This window comes from Halichoeres trimaculatus, unplaced genomic scaffold, assembly GCF_033239565.1.
Source record: "Halichoeres trimaculatus isolate MK-OKI-2021-1 unplaced genomic scaffold, fHalTri1.1 fHalTri1_scaffold_8, whole genome shotgun sequence".
NCBI classification, from domain to species: Eukaryota; Metazoa; Chordata; class Actinopteri; order Labriformes; family Labridae; genus Halichoeres; species Halichoeres trimaculatus.
This window is the reverse complement of record NW_027437186.1, coordinates 31,937,878-31,959,850: the sequence shown is the minus strand read 5'-3', so window position 1 is coordinate 31,959,850 and position 21,973 is coordinate 31,937,878. Positions and strand designations below refer to the sequence as shown.

General features: G+C 38.2%; 1 long non-coding RNA gene across 1 annotated transcript in view; it reads right to left on the bottom strand.

The window, feature by feature from the left end:
* The window catches only part of LOC141794669 (uncharacterized), a 41,703-nt gene that overhangs the window by 6,181 nt on the left and 13,549 nt on the right, over positions 1-21,973 (bottom strand). The window contains exon 2 of the long non-coding RNA XR_012598545.1: positions 14,080-14,112. This is a non-coding gene — a long non-coding RNA (uncharacterized LOC141794669). The remainder of the gene's footprint in view (positions 1-14,079; positions 14,113-21,973) is intronic.

Genomic DNA, 21,973 nt, shown 5'->3' with positions numbered 1-21,973 from the left:
AATCACTGTGCACAGCTGTTGAGGTGTAATTAAAGCATTAAATATGTGAACGATCAACTCCCACTAAACAAGATGACACCAACACCCCCGGCACAGAACTTAGAGGTGAACTGTGAGCTGGCTGAGCTTTCTCTCAAACTAAACCTCTGCTGTTTCGCCCTTTCTTCTGTTTTCTCTCATATTTCACTCCTATAAATCTCATCGGCTCTTCACAGCATTAGCCGCTGAGCTGATGCTAACAACATTAGCTGATGATTTAATGACGCTGTAGATGAGGACAGTCATCCTCTTTCTGTCATTCTGTCTCTTTTTTTTTTTCATCTCCGCCTGCTGGCTGAGGATAGAGACACCCTGTGTGTTTTTGAGGATGAGGGTGGTGGCGCTCGTATCTCATCCACCTCCATTACTCCAAGGTCACACGGTTGCTTTTCTTAATGTGATCAGGGAAAGTGTCACTTTTGCAGTTCTGTGGCAGTAAATAAGAAGCGGCTCTAATTTGAATGTAGTGTACCAGAGGCCCTTTATGGGTTGTTAATTTAGTGTTTAAATACATTTAACAGTTGAGAGAGAGTACTGATTAGGCCGGCTCTCCAAGTGAAGGCTATTTTTCTCTCCACCATTTCCACTGACTTGCTGTAGATTATTATTGTTATGATGTGACAGATGAACGCAGGGCTTATTTTGAATTAAGAGAACCTTCAAAGGCAAAGAGAGCGATAAAATGTGTCATTTTCTTAAATCATTTCTCCTTCATTTCTCCTTAAAACCCTTCACACTTTTTTCCAGTCTGAGGAAAAGATTCTAGTAGAAAATGCACTGATATACAACGAGCCTGTTTCCTCAAAGTTATGTTCAAATATTACTTTTTTTTTTCAGAAAATGTGTTTTCTGATAAATGAAAGTCGCATAGCCTTTTTTTTACACAATGGGGAAGGACTTTTGATGAAGACATTGACGATTTTTGACCAGGATTTGTCTTTTCAGTAACAATACATTGAAATGTTTCTCCCACAACAGCCACTCACAACTATTTTTGAAGATGTCTTTCCCCCTGGTAATTTAGGCGCCGGATGGAGGTTAAAAGAAAATACTGTCCTCTTCAATAACTCCTGCAATTGTTGCGACCAATTAAACCACAAGGCGGCCCAATATGTTACTGTGTTACCTGTCATAAATACTTTAATGATAAATGAAAACCCTTTATTTCTATGAAGTCTTAACAAAGTCATTTTCATAGCCTAAATCTAACCACAGAGTCTCCAGCTCTGCAATCTGTTCTACAGGACGAAAACCATGCACTCTCGTTAATAGAGGGTCCCTGAATTAGTGGGGCCGATAACTCTGGCCAATTATCAGACTTTTGAAATAGCTGGCATCAGCTGAAGCTCCCAAGGCTGATTTTAAAAAATAATAATAATAAAGTCTGCAGACACTGCAGGCAGTCTCATCAATGTGGCTAAGGACAGCAGCCACAAGGACAGCAGATCAAATCTACAATGGTTACTGACTGGTGTTTTTATTCTGTCATTATATAAATTGGGACAATGCAGTTTGGTTTTGCTTGTCAAATATCAAATTCTAAAATCTTGGCCATTCGACAACCTGCTCTCTTTTTATTGACATTAGCCATCTAAAGAAACAATATAATCAAAATACAGCTCAAAATAGTAAAACCTTCCAAATGAACTTGAATATATCCAAATCTTAATATGGTTTATGTAGTTTTTCTTTCTGTAGATGTGAAACTTTAAAAAAAAAAAAAAAAGAAAGGAAAAGAAAAGGTTTATCAAACTAAACTGTACGGTAGAGGATTAGAGCCACTGGAAAAAAAAAATCCTTTTTTTATCCATTAATATTTTCTTTCAAAGGAAAAGTGAGAATTCTGAGACTGAAAAATACTCTACGCATCTTTATTTCTTCGGAGCTTTGAAGGTAATTTGCTAACGCTAGCTAGCCTGAGCTGGAAGACTTGCTTTCGTGTTTAAAGTTAGGAGCTTCAGGTCAATCATACTTTAAAGTAAGTTTAATCATGTGTATTTATCTCTCACTTCATGTGTTTGTACTTTCTGAGAAAAAAAGTCAGAATTCTGCCTTTCTTTTCCCCCAGAAAATAAAGTATTAAAAAATTTTGCACTTTTTTTTTTTCAGTTTTTTCTAATCTTCTTCCATAGAACTTTAATTACACACCCAGTAACTGTTGTAACTATAAACAAATCTTAGGTTTGTTCAGTTAAATATGAGTTTATCAACATGTTTGGGTCACATCTGCTCAAATTCATCAAAGGCTTCAATAAAATAAAATATAATATGATACATTCAATATTTACACTGATGCAGAAGTCTTCTTTCCTTAAACTATAGGCCAGCCTGCACAGCCCCTCCCTTTATCCGTCTTTCTTCCTCTCTGAGTCCAGCAGCTTTACCTGATGAAGTCCTTGAGTTTTTATTGTTTTTTACATTATTTTTTTTCCAAACTCCCCACTTTTACCACTTCCTCAACCAGCTGAGAGCATGCATTGACCATGAAAGCCAATAAGGCCCCGACCACCCACCTCAACGCCACAGATTTCTCCTGACACCCAATGCCAGTTATGAAATTGGAGGATAAGTTAATGTGTCAGTGTGGCATTGATTTTTCATTTGCTTCTCACTGCCCCCAGTCCCAGAGCTGGCCCAGGCCTTTCCTTCATGCTTCAGGATGGATTACTGTGGCCATCGGTGAAACACAGCATCGTGGGGTGACAGGAGAGCTAGGGTGTGCGTTCATGAGAGGTGCCACACCTGATTACAGGTGACACCTTGCCAACGTCATCCATTGTGCCAGGGAAGCTCAAATACTGTGATCAAAACCTAATTCAGAGCTGTTTTATTAAATCTTCCCTGTTAAAAAAAGGTTCATTATTTTTTCTGTGAAATCTGCATTTATGTGCATTTTATCTACCAAATTGAATTTTACTTTTCTAAATCAAATTTGCATTGAGTTAAAGCAATGTATAAAGCACTGAGGAGGCCTCCACAGTCTGGATAAAATGAGAGGTACAAGAAATCTGTGCCTGGTCCCTATGAAAGGAAAAATACGCTCACGTAACAACAACACGGTGCTCAATGAGCTATGTCCTCAGTTCCATATGAGATTGGTTAATACAAAAGCTTGCTGCTGAAAAACATTGTCCTGCTCGCAGTGACAAAGACAAAGTGCCTGTGTTTGGCGTACGCGAGTCAAAGGGACAGGTGACGACAGGGAGGGAGACCAGGGAGGGAATTTGAATTTCACATCTAGGAGGAGGCAGCATGTCATTAAAAACCCTAATTTCAGTGTCAGGTAGACTTACAGGTGATCCATCATCTTGTCAGAAGAATTTTATTTTATTTTCAAAGGACTTCAAAAGCAGACTTCCAGACTTTTTACTTCAGTTCCAATTAGATTTAAACACAATTAACAGGAAAGTCTAGTCCCCTGAGTATGCTGGAAGAGATACCTGCTCACTCAAGCAGGTCTGAAAGAAGCTGAATATCAAACATCCTGCATTAATGATAAAGAAACTACTTCTGCAGTTTATGTTTTTCTCTGGGAAAGGGAAAGTATATCCTAATTGATAGATAATAAAATGAGATAATAAGGATTCTGAAGTTAATATTCTGGTGTTTCATACATAGCTACTGCATTGCTTTTTATATACCACCTGCAAACTGCATATCAGCACCCATGAATGCCATTTATTGGTACATTTCTAAATGTTAACGCCTGTCAGCTCCAATCTCTCCGAAGGAGGCGCTCGGGAAATAAAATGCATCGGAGGGGACCTGAGAGGAGGACACACGTTAACCCAGATAGGCTGTGACAAAACACCATTACCTTCTCCTGTTCACACAGCGACGTACAGGACAGCTACGAGTCGGCCTGTCCCCGAGAGGAATCCATCTAAATGAGAGACATGCACGGAAATGTTCTCACATTCTTTCAAGGTCTGGGGAAACTTAGGAGTTTTATCTTCCTCCAATGTGGTGTATAGGTTTTTTAAACTCTCATCTGTACCAAATTTTGAAGATAAACTTCATAAATCCTAAATTTAAAACATGTCTTTACATAAGGTGGCTAAAAAAGATGCACTAAACGTGTCACTTTAAATACTTAATAAATACAATACTGTTAAAGCATTGTTTTTTTTTAGCTGGATCATGTTTAGTTAAAGACATTGCGATCAAAAATGTATATAAGAAAACTTCTTTATTACACAATAATATACAAACAAAATACGTCAAAAAGTCAAGTCAACATGTTTACACACTTTTTATAAGCCTTTGCACTTGAAGTTTTAAAGTCAATTTTACTATTAAAGCTCCTGTGAGGGGTTTTATCTATTTATAAAACAAACTGAAACTGATACTATATCATCTGAATGAGCAACAGCAGCAAACAAGAGCATCAAGAATTATTTCTTTAAGATAATTTTCAACTCTTGTAACAGCTGCTGCAGAGTAGGCATCAGCTAAAACAACAATGAACTAAAAAATCCTGAGAGGAGCTTTAAGCAGTGTTTCATTTTACCATTTAGTTTTGATATGTCGACGTTTACGTGGAGTTTTGTTGATTAAAGCTCCTGTAGGGAGTTTGTGGCAAGTTATTAAACAGGCTGAAATTCACATTGATGCTTTTTTTTATATAATCTACAAGGACAAACAAGACCATCAGCACTGAGATAGCCAAATTGTATGTTTCTATATGGTAATATTTTTATGAAAGGAAAAAATTGCATAGGTGCCAGTCATACTGAGTAACATCATGTTGCAAGAACAGTTTATTTTATTTTGGACATTTTCCAAAGTAAAGATTACACTGGGGAACAATTTAAAAAAAAAGTTTTTGTAGAGTTAGATTTTTATGCTGATTAAAACTTAAATTGGCACGCTGGTTCAAAAATTGCGGTCATTTTTTTTCGAGCATGTCAAGTTTTTCTCCACAGCTTTCCCTCTAGATAAGCAGAATTCCTCTGATTAGCTGTAGTAACACTTACCAGCTGATTACGATTGGACTCATCTACAGCTTCATGGCAAAATGTTTGTGCAGTCACAGTTAAGACAGTGCAGTAAGAGGTGTGAGCAGCTCCCAATAGGTCAGTACTATCAATATCTGCGAACAGAAAGCTAGCAAAGAAGGAATGAAGAGGATTTGTGCTGGCTTTTCTCTTAACCTTGTAACCATGGGCATCTAGTTGTAAGTTCTTTTTTTTACATGCTGTTTTTTTAGTTTTCAAAGCTTGTAACTATTCCAGCTTAGTGTTTCATTTCAGTGCACTACTTTTTAACTTAAATTGTGTATATCTCTTTATTCTACTCTGTACAAAATTCTTTAATATTGTAATTATTATTATTTCCCCTACTACCTCAGTTCTATTTTTTCTACTTTTTTAATAGTTAGTGTTTCTCAGTGTTTTTCTATCCACAACATTGGTACCGAGAGAGTGCAGCTTAAACTGGAGTCAAATTCCTTGTATTCTGGAAATACTTGGCAAATAAAGCTGATTCTGATTCTGATTTACATAGATATATATTTCCTTTGTTCCAGATCATGTCTGCTCCTGTAGCTCCTACAGTAGCCATATCCTTTGCAAAAATAGCATCATTAAACAATCATCGCAGCCATGCCTGTATGTCAGCACTTTAAGATTTTAATTAAAAAAAGCACATATCTGTCAAGTGAAGTCTTTTCCATATTTTTTAAGAAAACCGAGATCCTATATTTCAAAAAACTTGATGAGATAGAGAAAAACTGAGGTCAGTTTTGGATTCTGCACCCAAAAATTAGTCAAAGACAACTGTCAGACCTAACTCAACAAAAATTGTGCTCCCCAGTGTAATTGATGTGCAAGTGGAAAAACACCACTTTTTCCTTTAAGGTCATGTAAATGTGTAGAGCTCTACAACCTATGGGTAAAATATTGTTTCCAATCAATATCTACAAGTGAAACTAAATGTGAAGAGCAAAAGCCGTCTATTTTTTAAAAACTGAACTTCAAAAGAGCAACATAAAAACTTAGTTGTCTGTTATAAACAAAACTTATGCCAAGTAATAATTTTCAACCACACTGAATTTGATAAACAGCAAAAAATGACTTCTGTTGTACAAAAAAGACCCTGCTTTCTCTTTAAAATGTGCTGGCCTGGGTTAAAAGTCTGTGTCAGGCTGATTAGGAGTGGTTAATAGTGCTAAGAGGGGTATATGCCAAAACTGCATGATATATTTTCCAATGATGTAGGTAGAAAACAGATGAATGAAAGTGCTAACTCTGTCTCTGATAAAGTAAAATCTATTTCCTAAAAGACTCTCTCAGATCCCTCACACCCTGCAGAGAGTGGAGATGTTTGATGGTGTCAGTCCAGATGGATGTGACACAGTCAGTCCAACCACACCGAGCTCCTGCTACTGTCGTAACGTGGATATATAACCACTGTCGTCCCTACATCAGGCTGCCTAAATGGACAAAAATGCCAGGGCAGCAAAAAATGTCGAAGAAACCCAGTGCTTCATTAGCAGAACCTTCCCAGCATGCTTTGCGATGACAAATGATTGACTTGGAACAATATCTAAGGCGATCAGGATAAAGTACCAGCCATTTCAAGGCTCAGCAAAATTCAAATTCTAATTAGACCTTGCACCACATTCCAAATAAAAATGGGTCCCTAGGTGGTTTACCCTATCAGGTGTCTCTCCCAGACCACTGAAACAAAACGAATAAAGAAAATGATTAAAGCGATAACAAAGGCATAAAATTCAAATTATAGCAGCATCACATCTGGGATCTGTATGTCACTACACTACCATTCCTGCTCTGCCTCTCTTTTTCTCTGACTCTCATCAACACGTTCACACAGACACACACATGCAGCATTCCTTTCTTTCCGCACCAGGGCAATCAAAAGAACAAGGGAAAAAAAAAACGACAGAAAGTGGGAAAGAGAGAGAGTGACAAAGCAGGGAAATTAAAAGGTAGAGAGCGAGAACGCAAATAGGCTCTCAGCTTTAAGGTTATTAATGACTCCTCAAAAATGTGCGACTTTTCCAATCTCTCCGAGAAGCGCTTGAAGGAGCCTGCAGATGAAGCTGACCTTCACAATGTTCTTTGGTCTTTAGTTAAGAAATTCACTCACCATTATGGCATCATTAGGGAAACAAGGATAAAATTACTCCATGGTTAATGACCTATAGGATCCCCACCAAAATTTGTTTCAGATCTAATAAAACTGAGCTTAACACACCCGAATGAATTATGAGGACTGCTACGCGGGGTATTAAAATGTGGGGAAATAGATTTTCAGAAGCTAGGAGGACTGGACTTTTCAAATCAGATAGTAGAATGGAATTTTCTGGGCAATAAATTCTACCATGTCTCAATTTCATTTTTTTTACCTCACAGAATTTTTCAGGCTGTGATGGAATCTGTGAGTGGGATGGCCTCTAAAAATTCATTGCCAATTGCCGTCTCCTCCTCTATCCCCTTAAGGTAGATAGATTGATGGATGAACGGCTAAATGGGCAAATAAGTGGAGAAAAGTATAACCCAACGAAAACTCAACGTATGATGGAAATAAATGATTAGATACACACATAGATAGATTCTGAAAAATCCCTGAGGGCACAGAAAAAAAGACAAGATAAGTCAAGAGGAGAGGTTTGAAGAAGTAGAGGTGTTAATGTTGATCATCTTACGTGTTTACATTTTCTCCAGCTAGCTGCTAAATTTAGTGCAAGCACAGCCAGTCATTAGCACAATGCAGGGGACACAAAAGTCAATGAACAGGACAATATAAAGCTGCAGGGGACATGCAGCACACACACACACACAAGCATCAAAGTGTGCACGCTAATGCACCTTTGCATGCAGCATGATGAATTCTGCTGGAAAAAAAGGCCATTTTAAAAGCAGCATTGGTTTAGCATGGTTTGGTTGCAGCCCCTGAGAAAGGGTTTGTGAGCTAATGGCATTTGCTCTCTTTAAACTTTAATCTTTCCTATTAATTCCCTGCAACTGGAGAATGTGCGAGAGTTAATGTTCCATGAACGTGTTTCTCACTCTGCAATCTCTTCAAGCTAATTACCTTCAGGTGCTAAATGGGGGGAAATTGCAATCCATTTGGAAGGGAGAAATTTCACCTCCCCTTTGCCTATGTAACACGGAGGGTGCAGTTAAAAAGAAAGAAAATCAAACATAAGCAGCCTGGCCTGGAGTACATTTAATCAAAAAATGGACGCTCTGTGCAGAGCCCTGATTGGCTCTCCCATTCCAAGGTAGCTTTGGGAGAGTAAATTGCTTCCTGTGGTTTCCCGCCTCACTGCTTACTCTGCAGGTCACTTGGAGGTCAGCAGGTGCAGCAGTGGACAAAACGACGAACAGATGTTTGATTGACATGGATCATGCAGATTGGCAATCAAAGTTTTTCCGATGTGAAGGGAGAGGCTCTCTGAACGGCCGTTTTGGGGGGGTGAACACCAAGGAGATAGAGAAGAAGGCTAAATACGAATTAAAAGCAGATTAAATCAATGTGGCACAGTTATGGTTGCTTCAACTAAACATCGACTCTTGGGTGGTGAAGTGATTATTCATCAAAGACAGAATTAAGCGACTCCAGAGTCAATCACAAATCAGTAAGAAAGATTGGACTCGTTGCAGACAAACAGCTTTGATAAGTTTTACTTCTGTGGGCCGGTCTGTGGAGGAGGGTGATGTGGAGAGGAAGTGGAGAGGGAGATAAGGTCAGGGCGAGGAGGCAGTGGGGGTTCTTCTCTCCTCAGAGGAGCCTGAAGCGTGGAGGGTCACTTTGTCCCCTGTTTGATCTTTGTCTTCAGATGACACAGCAGGAAATTAAAGATGAAAGGGAGGTTCTGGCTACTGTCTAATAAACACAGAGAGAATGCCCTCATTTAATGCCAAATACCCAGTCCAAATATGGGGTTTGTGTGGATGATCAGCACGTAGAACAGGATTTGCTGCAAGTTTTTGTTCACAGAGTAACCTCATCAAACTGTGTCTGCTTGAATCTTAAAAAACAACTTTATTTGTTTCTGGGCCTGTTAAGGTGACAAATGTAAAACTGTTTCTTTCATTTTTACTTGTTTTAAACTCATTTCAAGTTTGTTTCCATAATCATTTCAAGTAAATGTTTGTTTTCAAGATAATTTGACCGAGCGTTTTCCTGTCATTGATACATATCATCACCCTATCAAAATAATTTCCCCAAGTCATTTTTTGATGAAAATGAGTTTTGGCTTAAATCATCTCTTGATAATGCTGGCCATCTCTGGCTAAGTCGCTTAAAGCTTTAGCAAAAAGAATCTTGCTCTTTAACCCCCCTGTAGGACAATGCCCATGTCAAGAGGGTGATTCAGGCCATTTTATTACGAGACAAAGTTAAAATTTTGGATTATTTAGGATAAAAATGTGTGACTTGGGCAATTTAGCAAGCTTTCTTGATGGCTTCAAGCAGTAGTAGTACTAATTTAGTCTAAATTTCATAAGTTATAGTTTAACTACAAATTTAGCTACTTCTAGCTAGCTACCTATTCCTGGCCAGCCCACTTATTTCTGTCACCAAATGTGAATGAGCACAGGGCCATAACACCCCTCAAAGTTTTAAAATTAAAGAAATGTTTTTACGTTTTGGTTGGAGATGTATGAGTATGCCTACTCAGCATATGACTGACCTAACATTTGTTCAATTTAGGTTGGAGTTTTTTACATTTTAAGTTTGCTTTATGGAATTAAAGGACAGTTAATGGTCAGGTTTCAAAAAGTTGTCAAAACTGGAAGTTGGAAATGGGTTAAGTTCATAAAAAACCCAGCAAAGACCTGGAGAAGTGAGGAAAGGGACTGCCTTGTTTAATTTAATTTAGGGTAATTTCAGTTTTGAGTTTGCTCTATGGAATGAAAGAGCAGTTTAAGCCAGGTTTAAAGTTGCCTAAGTCACTTTACTCTTTAATGTTACATGATTGACACACTATGTTCTCTGCATTTTAACAGTGATTGAAATAATTAATAAATATCATATGCTCTGTATTTGGTAAATTTTTTGTTTTCCCAAAAACTTAAAAAAGGAGTCAGGGCATTATTTTAATGGGGTGACAATTTATTCTTTATGAGCCCAATAAAGTGAAAAAATAGGCTTGTATAAAGGAAAAAAAAGTCTTTTCCCTTCATGCCTCAGACAATGATTCTCAAACAGTGGACTTCAAATACACGGTAGGGGGTCCACAAGAAGTCTTTAGGTTAGATGTTTTATTCATCTATTTAATTTATTTTGACTGTTAATTTTTTCACTTACACAAAAATGCGAAATTTTGACTGCAATGGCTTTGATGTAGAACTTTTGCAAAATGCAATTATATTCATTAGGAAAATCTTTATGTTAGAGTAAAATGTGATGAAATTTTGTAAAAGGCCCCAAGAATACTCCAGCACCGCATGTTGGGCACTCTTCAGCACAACGGCAGCTGGTTTAGCAGGTATGGGAGTGGTAATATTCTAATATCTTAAACAAAAGAGGAGTGAATGTTGTCGTGATGTAGAATGAGACAGAAAAAACAGCCGCACACATTTTTCCCGCGCATATTTCTTGTGAGTAATAATAAATGAATTAGTGGTGGGGAGTACTACAAACAGCCCATATCTTAGACAAACACTCGCAGTGACGGCCCTGAGCTCCCACTGTGTTGAGGAATCTCCAGCTAACAGCACTCCCTCCCATTTATCTCTGTGGCAGGAAAAGAGCACGAGCCGGGCGGCTGAGGAAACATCAAAAGAAGAGCACCACAGATAACTGCAGCTCAGCTTTTCTAGTGTCTTCTATAAAAAAACAACAACTCCATGCTGGTAACTAAAACCCAAGAAGCAGATAGCTGGCTCTATTGCACTCTGTGTGGCCTTTTGCTCCATCATTTCATGCAGATTGCTTGAAGGCATAAGTAAACCCAGAATGGCCGCTGATGTTTTCCTGTGTTTTTATTTTTTCTTCCCTAAAATGCCAAAGCTATTTGCTTAAATCATTAGAGGTGTTATGGTCGTAGAACAGCTCGGGCGAGTAGCATCCCTGTGTAGTAGTGAAAGGTTATTTTCTTCATGAACACTTGAGGGTCCACTGATCCCTTGTAAGTGTCTGTTGGAAAATGCATTGACATTTTGCGTGAATGGAAAAACCCTCCTCAATAGACTCTCTTTCATTGCTCTTCAGGTTTCAGGTCATTATACCCGCAATAGGGGACCACTCAACCTAGTTTGGTATTACCTCTGAGAAAACCCTCGTGCTACTTCCCTCACTACATTCACAAATTTGGTTTGGAGGTGGGAGGAATAAACCTTTGACCTGAAGTCAGGTTTTAGATGTTTTAAGGTATTTGTCTAGTAAAGGCATCATTGACTATTAATGTAGTCTGTGTTTCAGAGAGATAATGGTATATAAGGAAGTAGTGTAACTTTTTTATGAATCAATCAGACACTGTGCACACTGCAACCAATTTTGTGGTACCTTTGTTGTAAGTTTTGTGGATATTTCCCCAACATTTACATTCATTTTTGATCAAGTAAAGAGGCATTTTTTCAGCCTAAATGAGTCAAACGTCAGAGGTCAGCCAACATGTAAAAAAAATCCACACATGAGTACATAAAAGGTACATTAAATGTATATTTATAGAGCAGAAACAGCATCAGATCCTCATCTTAAGTAAAAGTATCAAAAACTGAAAGTTTAAATTCTATGTCCCTGTTTTAGGAGATGTTCTGGCTCCCACATTGCAAAATAAACCCTTATGGTGTAATAAAGTTCATATACATTTTTGAAGTATTAACAATGATGAATGTAGTTGGCATTAATGTAAAGGGCTGAGACGATATGCTACTCTCGCAATTCGATCCTCTTCCGATTTTTGGGTTGCCAATTCAATTTAAATTGCGATTCTTTGATATTTACGATTTTTGGGATTTCAAGTTTTCTTTTTTAACACTAGACCAAGTAAAAGAGTTAAATGATGATAATAATGTCTACAGACTGCATCGGGGTTAGGGATGCACAATATATATCGGTATCAATATTGGTATTGGCCGATGTTGGTCATTTTTTTAACATATCGGTATCGGCTGATATTTTAACCATATCGGCCAATATTTACTCATTAGCTGCCGGCATTTTCAGAGCATCTTGAACGATCTTACAGGAAAAATATTGTTTTCTCTGCCTATGTAAACACCAAAACTACATTAGAAGAGTGGACTCCCTTTTTTTATGTCTCTCTTGCTGTTTTTGATTTAAAAAAAACAGACAAAACGTACTTTTCTGATTGCGTTCATCTCGAGCGCTCCATCCTTTGATCCACCCGTGATCATCTTTTCCCACGATTGCACCACTCTTTCTTTCTGAACTACCTTGACACATCATCTCAGATTGTTTTTTCTTCCTTTTTTTTTTTCTTTTTACCAATATCGATATCTGTAAATATTGGTTATCAGCCATAACAACAATACCATTATAGGATATCAGTATCGGCCAAAATTTTCACATCAGTGCATCCCTAATCAGGAGCCATATTTTCCCATAAATTACTAATCACATGAGTCAGAGAGAAACATTTCACCCTCTGCTGGAGAAAAGTGGTAACTTTTTTCCAATTCAGTTTATAAACAAAGACTGAAATTAAGAATTAGAATTTGGGGGAAAAAAATGACAAAGAATCCCAATTTTGATATTGTCAAACAAAAAAATCAGAGAAAATGATTTTCCATTACTTCTCCCGACCCTATAGCTTGTTTGTGTTAAACTCTCTTCAACAGATTTAAGTACAGAAATCTGTGATTGTAAATCAACAATTAGCATATTTATCAAGCTCAACATTATTTAGCTGGAAAATCTAAAAACAATCCTCATTGAAAACCACTGAATAAGGCGTTTGGGTTGAAAATGCTAAGTAGACTCACTCAGGTTGAGTAAGCTTTGATTACTTTTCTGATATATTTGGAAAAAACAACAATACTATGTCCATAAGAACATTTTTTACCAGGAAATTTATCACTGTATCTCCCTGCAGGACCATTAACAGGTGTTTATGAGTCTATCTCATGTTCATATAGAGCATGAGGTCTAAAAAAACAGAGACACAAAAGACAAAGTTTCCTTCATCATGCAGGATTCAGATATAGGGCACCAATCTCCTCAGACACGTCCATTCTATGCAAATGCTGCACCTGCCACCAGTTGTAAAAGCTTGTGCAGTTTCAATGAAAACAGGGTTCACATCATTTGGAAAGGTAGACTTGCCATTTCACGCACCAGTATCCCAGCAATCCGTAAAGACCAGGAGACATTCCTCGACAGGATTAGAATTTTACGATCACCAGAAAAACGACTTCAACCCCAAAAGTCATCCCTTCCCTTCCCTCTCTTTTCTCCTGCCCCTAAAATGTTTGTATTAAATGTCAGTATAATAATCCTCTCATGTGCTTTTCATCTATCTGATTGCACTTTTTTGAGATATGTCAAAGAGGTGTGAAAGAGTAATATGTACAAACAGAACATCTCACAGCAGATTTTAAATAGCTGCTAATTAAATTAAATTAAATAAAGTATAATTCAGCCCAGCAGCTCTGAAGAGAGCTACAATACTGAGGTGGTCAGAGACTGTATGGATAGCAGTTGGCCAGGCTTCCACGTCCAGTCAGGCTGAGTCGGTTCACACTGATAACGTAGGTAATGGTGTTTCTGGAAGAGTGAGGCCAGATGAAATACACCACACGGACAGATACCACAGGCATACTGGCCCCTTCTGTTGGAAAATTTCATTTTTTCCGGCAGGACGCCATGAATACTGAGGCTGAATCCAAATCCGGTTTTCCGCACTTTATCAGCGTGTGGCCCACCAAGTGGTGAGATGGGGGGGGAGGCTGAAGGTGGGGTGGGGTAGCGGGTTGTGGAGAGGGGGGGGTGCTCCACTCAGCCGAGACCCTCCACTTTAATCCAATTTACAGCCTCCCCCAGCAAAAGATAATTACAACCCTTAAACCAGCTAGGAGAGGGCTAGAAAGAAAAGGCCTCACTCACCCAAACTGTGCCTCTGGCCCCTGAAGTCTCCACCTAGAGAAAGAGAGGAGAGGGGAGGGGGGGCTCTGTTAGCAGGACTCAAGCAAAGGCATTGTGACAAACTAAGAGTGTGTGTAGCTAATGAGGCAAAGTGATTTTTTTTTCCTGCAAATGGATGCCCGCTGGGCAGAGGTAGAATGTGCCCCAGGACTTCTTTTCTTGCTGATGCTCAGCACAGATGTAGGGGAGGTGTATTTTAGGTTGGTATTTCTATAAGTGTGTATTTACTCCATGAATCAATGTTCCTTAACAAAACACATTTTTAGACATATGTGGTCTTCATAGCATATTTCAAATCTGCTTCATGTCTTCTTCTGCAGAAAAAAACAGACGTTTTTTGGAGTTATCCTCATATTTCTGTGCTGTTTTTACATTATTAAGGCAATAATACCCATTTTCTTCAAGTGGAGAAAAGAAATGAGCTTCCTTCTGCTGCACAATCAGATTTTGTTTTTTTTTTAAATCATTGTTTACGATAAAAATATTCACTTTCTAATGCTGGGCTTTACAGATCCTGTGTAACAGGAGATGAATTTTTTAGCTTTTTTTTCCTCGACTGCATCTTTGTCAGAGGTCTTTGAAGTGCGAAAGAAGAAATGGGGTTAACTTTTGCAAAAGAATGTGAAGAAATAATAATGAAGGGGCTCACAGGGGAGCGGAAACGCTGGCCAGTCCTAATTAATAGAAGGAGAGACACTCCCAAAGTCTCCCATTCACAAGCTCACAATGGAGTTCTCCACCAAGCAGAACCTGGAATGGAATATGGGAGGAGTGAATGGAGACAGGGTAAAAAAAAAAAAAAAGGAGACAGACTAAAGCCCTGAATCTTTTTGCACCCGTCTGTCTTATTGTATTTCTATTTTATAGCGTTAGACCCAGGCCTGTGGTCCTATAGTCCACGTTCCATTCAGTGAGAGCGTGTTCAGAGATCCCACTGGTCAGTTTTGTAAATATGGCTTCTGGCAGCGCGTTTGAAAAGATGGCACATTTCCAGAACTTGGCCAGTGCAGGCTGGCTCTTCCAGACGCTCACCCCCTCACACCATCTCTCACACTCACACACTCTCTCTGTGTCAGGTGCTGGAGTCAAGAGCAATGGTAGTTGTACCAAGGGGAAGGGGGGGGTTGCCACAAGTCAAGTCAAGATGGGAGGGGTTTGTGAGGGGCAACAGGAGAAGTGTGGACCCACCTGCCACTGATTATCCTCCCAGTTAGAGGGTTTAGTCTTGACCTCTGAACTTCAGAGCTGCCCCACACCACTAATCTGTTAATTAACCGAGAAATACCCTGGAAAAACTTTGAACGGCCTTTGTGTGTGCGTGTGCATGTGTGCACATAAGTGTGTAAGGGGAAGAGACAACAAAAGCAACAGACGAGGAGACAGAGAGAGAAAGAGGGAGAGGAAGTAAAACAGAAAGAGGAAAGTAGGATCACACTGTGGCATGGCACACTCAGTGTGTAGGAGCACACTCGCCTGATGCTGTGTGGGTGGATATACAGGACATTCAGACACCCAGTCTTATATGTTTGCTCCTGTCTTGACATTCTGGTCGTTCAGGCCGCCATCATTGCAACTGTATAACATCCAAAACTCTTAAAGGAATAGTTTGGTGCTTTTAAACCTTTATTTGTAGAAGACAGGACAGTGGACACAGCAGGTAACTGTGGGGGGATGACCTATCCACTACAACAGTAGTTCTCAAACCAGGAATCAGGATTACTTTATTTATCCCAGGGGGGAATTTGGTAAAAGGATAAGAATGATGAAAAATAAGCACTAAAAAGTTTTTAAAAAATGAACCGGGGCAGCAGTAACAGGCAGGCTGTGCAGTTGACGCATGTGCACTCCAGGGTGCGCATAGGGGTACGTTTATCCTAGTGGGTACACTAGGCACTCCAGGGGGATCTACACAAAAATGTACATTCAAAAAGTAGCAACCCAGCAAAATTCCTTCAACATAATTTATTTAATCAGAGTTTGAATCCAATATAAGTTTAAGTTCACAAAGTGAGTACTATATCCAATAGATGCTAATAGTACAGCGCTGTGTTTTACGTCTTTTTTCCCAAACAAAACTGCTTTGCACTTTGTGACTTTAGCGCCAAATGTACGCTTGGGTTCTTAATAATTATTTGTAATACTTGTTGTAAATATTGTTTTGTTTGTTAAATATTACAAAGGGCCCAGATGGGGAAGGAAATATGGAGGAGAGAAGAGGAGTGAGATACGATAGAGGACTGCAGATCGGAATCGAAACCCAAACAAATACATGCATGGATATATGAGTGTTTTATTTATCCAAACAAGGCTAGATGGAAATCCATGGTGCAAAAACATGGAAATGTTATTATTTTGGAAAAAAAACAACAACTCTACAACTTCCTCTGCTTTTAGAATAAAAGTAACTAACATTAGATGGCTTTACCCAGCACTGTTTATTATAAATTTGACTTTAAGAAATAGAAAAAAACATAATGGATCATATCTGTTTTTGTTTTGAGTGTGCTTGTGTTAAATTCTTCTCTGTCTGGTTTTGAGCTTCCCTGAGCTGGGTGGGTTAGTAGGATGATTACTGACATACTGCTCCAATGTTATTCTTTTCTATTTCTTCTTCTTTTTTTAAATCTAAGGAAAAAGGGGTCTGTTACTAAAGTAAATGAAAACATGATCAAGGGACAGGTTACGATGATTGTATTTGAAAAACAAGTTAGAAAAAGTTGGAGTGACTCTTTATTTTTGGAAGTTTCTGTCCATGAATTGTTCTCTAAAAAAGAGTTTTATTTCTAGAAATTGAACCTTTTTGAGGCAGAATTAATTTCACAAGCTCAAAATTAAGTTTCTTGTTTTTGGTGTTACACTAAAGTTTAAGTTCAGGTGAGTTTTCTCATCTGTCACCATATTTTCTAATGTCTCATAAGGATGCGAAGGTTTAGAACTTGTCTGTGCATGACTCATAAAATGAGATAACTAACAAGCTATAAAGTGTAAAAATTAAATAGGTATTAACCTTTATTTACTGTAATCCCATGCTGTTTTATCTAACTTTTTGATACATAGTTCATCACTATAATGACCCCATCCCACTGATATAATGAAGTATATTTTTCTTGGTTGATGAGACACACCTGGTTGTCCTGCTGTAAACAAACTAAAATCTCAGAGGTTGCTCTGACTGGTGAGGCAGCTGATAAGTGGGCCAACAAAGTCAATTAGTTCTGTGTTTATTAGTATGTGACAGGTGCTGGGTCATGCAGATTAACTCACAACCCTTGGAGGGATGGGACAACAATAATGGTGAAACATGTCCGTCCGACCAGAAAGTAAAGGTAGCAAAAGGAGCAACGCAAAGCCTGCTCAATTAATTATGTGGATTAATGAAGTTCTGCTTGATTAAATGTTGATGCCATTAAAAAAACGCCTAGTTTTTCTCTCCAATGTGACATAATGGACACTCTTAGATAAATAATGGAATCCTTCATGGTTACAAGAACCGACACATTATATGTTATATACCACTCCCCCTCCTGAGCCCTCAATCGATTAATTAAGGCTATTACCCTTGATTATCCAATCAAAGGTTTTATCCAGATTCGACCTCTAACCTTCAACCTTCTCTGACTGGAAGGATATTGATTTAAGAGGAATGTTTTATTTTCAGCAACTGGAACAACATTAGCTTTAAAAAACAGTTGCTGACAAAGTGTCCTTTCATTGACCCCAGAGAGCTGTAGCAGCTATTGTTTTCGTACACTTCAGGTTGAACGGGCAGCTAAAACATCACAGTGCAACCATTTAGACAACTATTACATTAAATAATTGTCAAAATGAAGTGTGGGATCAATAACACTCACTGTTCTCTGAGAGCTACTGATGCAAAAAGTTGCCTATCCTGTAATTCAACACAATAACATCCTGTTTATTCTTGCTGTCAATATAAAATATCGATTATATCCAGATTTTTTTTAAATACAAGAGCAAATGTTTTAATAATTGTGTTAGTTTGTGCAACATCCTCTCTATTCAAACTGTTTTTAATTCACTTTTTCACTGCATAATGGAGGAAGCATGTAATGTTTGCAAATGTAATTACCTTAGTGTTTACATAAATGAGCAATGCATCAAAAAAATGCACAGATCAATAGTTCAAAGCATCGTGACCTGAAGCTGGTCACGGAGTGTTTCAGGCATAATGAACTACAGTATAGTGAAACTATGAGCTGCCTCAGGATTTCTTCTTTATGTGCAACATCTGATTAATGATCAGCCCAGACGGATCTTTACTGTGAGTTTAATCTCTCCTCTGCTGTTGGTCACTCATTGATTCCAGTGGAAATGGGCTCAAAGTAAAATAATAGTAATCCTGCAAGAGGGTGTGATAAACAACCCTGATATACTTTCACTGGCATGTATTCTTCAGCATTATTTCTTATCACCACACACTTTTTTTTCTGTTTTGCCTCTCACCATGGAGCCTGATGTAAGCAGCAATAAGACTTTGTTAATATTTAAACAACCTGACTCATGACACAAACTCGACAAGGTACTAGAACCTACACCCAAAATATAAGTTTTGGGTTGATGATTAACTAAAGGTCATGTTTCTCTTTTGTTTATGTTTTTTTAACTCCATAAGGGCGCCTTTGAGTTTTTTACTTCCCCAAGTGCATCTGAGCTAACAGGATCCATGTGAACAATCTTCCCCCCTGGCAGAATCTGAAACACCACTGATGTGTCAACATATCAAATAACCGTTGTGAAATGCCATGGCTGCATTCACTCCTTGTTTTGGTGCTTGCTGAACAAGCCTGCGTGGGATTGCTCTCCCTCAGCCTGTGGTCTGTCCTCTAGGGTGCGAGGAATCTGAGTCACTCACTGCACATCAGGCTTTTCCCCCCGGGGGCCCTGGCACTGGCAGAGGCAGGTTAACAAACTGTAAAGGCTTCAACTGAGCAGCACACAAACTGTTTTCTCTCCACAAAAGGGATTGGCTCCAACAAATGTCATAAGCCTATAATGAGATAGCTGATCTCTGTAGTAAAGAAGAAAAGAAAAATGCTTCCTCTCTGCAGTCAGTGGCTATTAGAGTCAGAGAGAGGAAAAAGGGGAAGCTGCCCCATTCTCTCAGAAGCCCCTCGGAGGCTGGCCAACATGACAATGCTGGTCAATTAATTGGTGAAAAAGTGAAAATCCAATTAATGTGTATCAAGCTGGCAGTTTTGCATGATGATGGCTCATTAGGAGACCAAGCTGAGGGTGGTGGAGTAGATGGGTGGAGGGGCTTAAACCCCACTCATTAAAGCTCTGTCTTTCTCAGCGGGGTTTTTAGAGACTGGCTTATTTATGCAACAGGTTCTAAACAAAACCTCAATGTAACGCTCACTTAGGAGATTTGGAAGTGATGAATTCCTAAATGTCATGGGTGGGGATTCTTTGGTTCTCGGGAATAAACGTAGTTGTACTTAAAGATACTATTTATCTATGTGCTTTTTTAAAAAAATGTATATTCAAAACACTGTAACGCAAGTGAAAAACTTTCAACAAAAGCAACATCAGACATTGAATAAGTCTGCTCTTAACATCTATCTGCAGGAATACTGAAAAAGAATCAGTAAATCATTTGTGTTTTGAGGTTTCTGAGCAGTATTCGAAACTCATAATGCAAATTTATATTTGTTTGGCATTTCAAATTTCAGGTTCAATATAGTACCAGTAAGTGGTACTTTATTCAAATGCACACACAGTGGAATTAACAGGCTCTAAATTAGTCAAACACCATTAAGAGTTCAAATCAATAAGCTTTCTTTAGTATACTGTTGCACTTTTACATTATAATGTCCACACTAAGCACTTTTAAGATAGTATTTTTAGACAAAAGTAAACTTACTCAATATAAATAAGCTGTAAATTAAAGGTTGTATTAAATTATGCAGATTGAGGAATTGCTAGGTGTCTTATGATGACTTTACAGTTGCATTTTTGGCTGTAAGTTTAAAGTAAATTACTGGGGACTATTTCCATTACTTTAAAAGTAATTTTGCAATATTTTTTATACATATTCCACAGTTAATTACAGTAAAATTACAGTATTATAGTGTAATGTTGCACTTCTCCTTCCATCTGCATTCAGTAGAGTAATGTGCCCCGGTTAGCTCTTGTACTTTATATCAGTAAGCCCTCAATGAGACAATTAGGTGACTAGATCTGTCATTTCAGACTGTTAAACACTGTAAAATCCTGTTATCTTACAGTGTAATGAAGACCAAAACATGCCAGAGAATTGTTAGGTAATAATAAAACAACGTTATATGTACCCTGAAATGTTAGCATCACGTCTGTTTCCTTACTTTTTGATCCCTTGTGTGACTTTTTCCTGTGTTGTTCTCAACAAAATGCAAAAATGAAACAATTTTCAGCACCAACAGAGTTCAAGTGACAGCCATTTTAAACACTTATATTAGCAGCTCATATAGCCATGGCCTGAAGCTGCTCAGTGTATATATATATATATATATATATATATATATATATATATATATATATATATATATATGTGCTGTGAAATGTACCATGTATTTTATATCAGTATAGTTGAAAAATTGTCTGGAGCTACAAACTGTCCTCTGTTATTAGAACCCTGAATAAACTCCATACAACACTAGTAGAAGCACATAACTGGTTTATTATTTAAACATCAGAGATGTTGCAAAGCAGTCAAAAATGAAAACAAGAGGATGAAAGGGGCAGAATAAGATAATATTGCTTTCTCGGCCACTTCTGAACCTCCTCACATCCTGACAAAATAAAGAATGTGCTCCAATACTTCAGCAGCCCGCGTGTGTTTGTCTAGCCTCTGCCTCTATGTGTAAGATTAATACTCTTGCCACACTCTCATAGAATAATGTCACTTTAATCTTGTTTGGGGCGAAATTCGAAGTGGAGTGTGTCTACTTGTTTCCTGAGATTACTTCATCTTTCTCTCGGCAGCGGTGTGTGACTCTGCCGCCTGCTGTCCCCTGGCATTGGATGTCCCATTACCCTTCACACGCCGCAACTTTCTGCTGTTTGCACAACGCTGGCCACAGGAGCCAACAGGAGGCCAGTATACTATTGATGTTTTTACATTTTCTTTACCACTGCAGAACACATTGGAGCTGTGTACAGCTGTTATGGAGGGTTATAGCTAGGAGCTGGTGTTTGGGATATGTGGAGATGCCTTGAAATGTTTTACCCAACAAGGAAAATCTCTGCTGCTGTTGTCTGCCTCAAACAGCATGCAACACAAAACAACATGTTTTTCTGCTAACTCCTGCTGTTTTACTGCTGCAAGCATTAGTTATTTTTAATTTAGGTAGAAGCTGTAATTAGTATTTAACTGATATTTTGCAGTTGAACTTGTTGATTTGTACTAAAACTTTGATCACCATTATTCTAAAGCTTTCTCAGCACATATCTGAAAAAGTATTAACGAAAGCGACTGTTCAAAAATGCATTTTGTTTTCAGTTATCCGATGAACGTGGTCTTTAGACACTTTAGAACAAAAAGTTTCCTTTCCAATTGATTGGATCATTTGCTTTTCAGTATTAATTAAAAAATTTTTGGACACTTTTTCAATCATTCACAATAAGTGTGCACACACTTGTGCTGCAGTGCTTCAGCAATAAATCTTTAAACAATACAAAATGCAAGATCATAAAACACTTTTTAAAATGTACAATTTTTCCCTTTTTATCGTCTGTTTTTACTTGACTAGTGTAAATTTAGAGAAATAATTCTTGGTTTTATATTCTTCTTAATTAGCATTAATACATATTACTTCTCCAAATGGTCAGTTTTCTTATTTCTGCTTCTTTATGT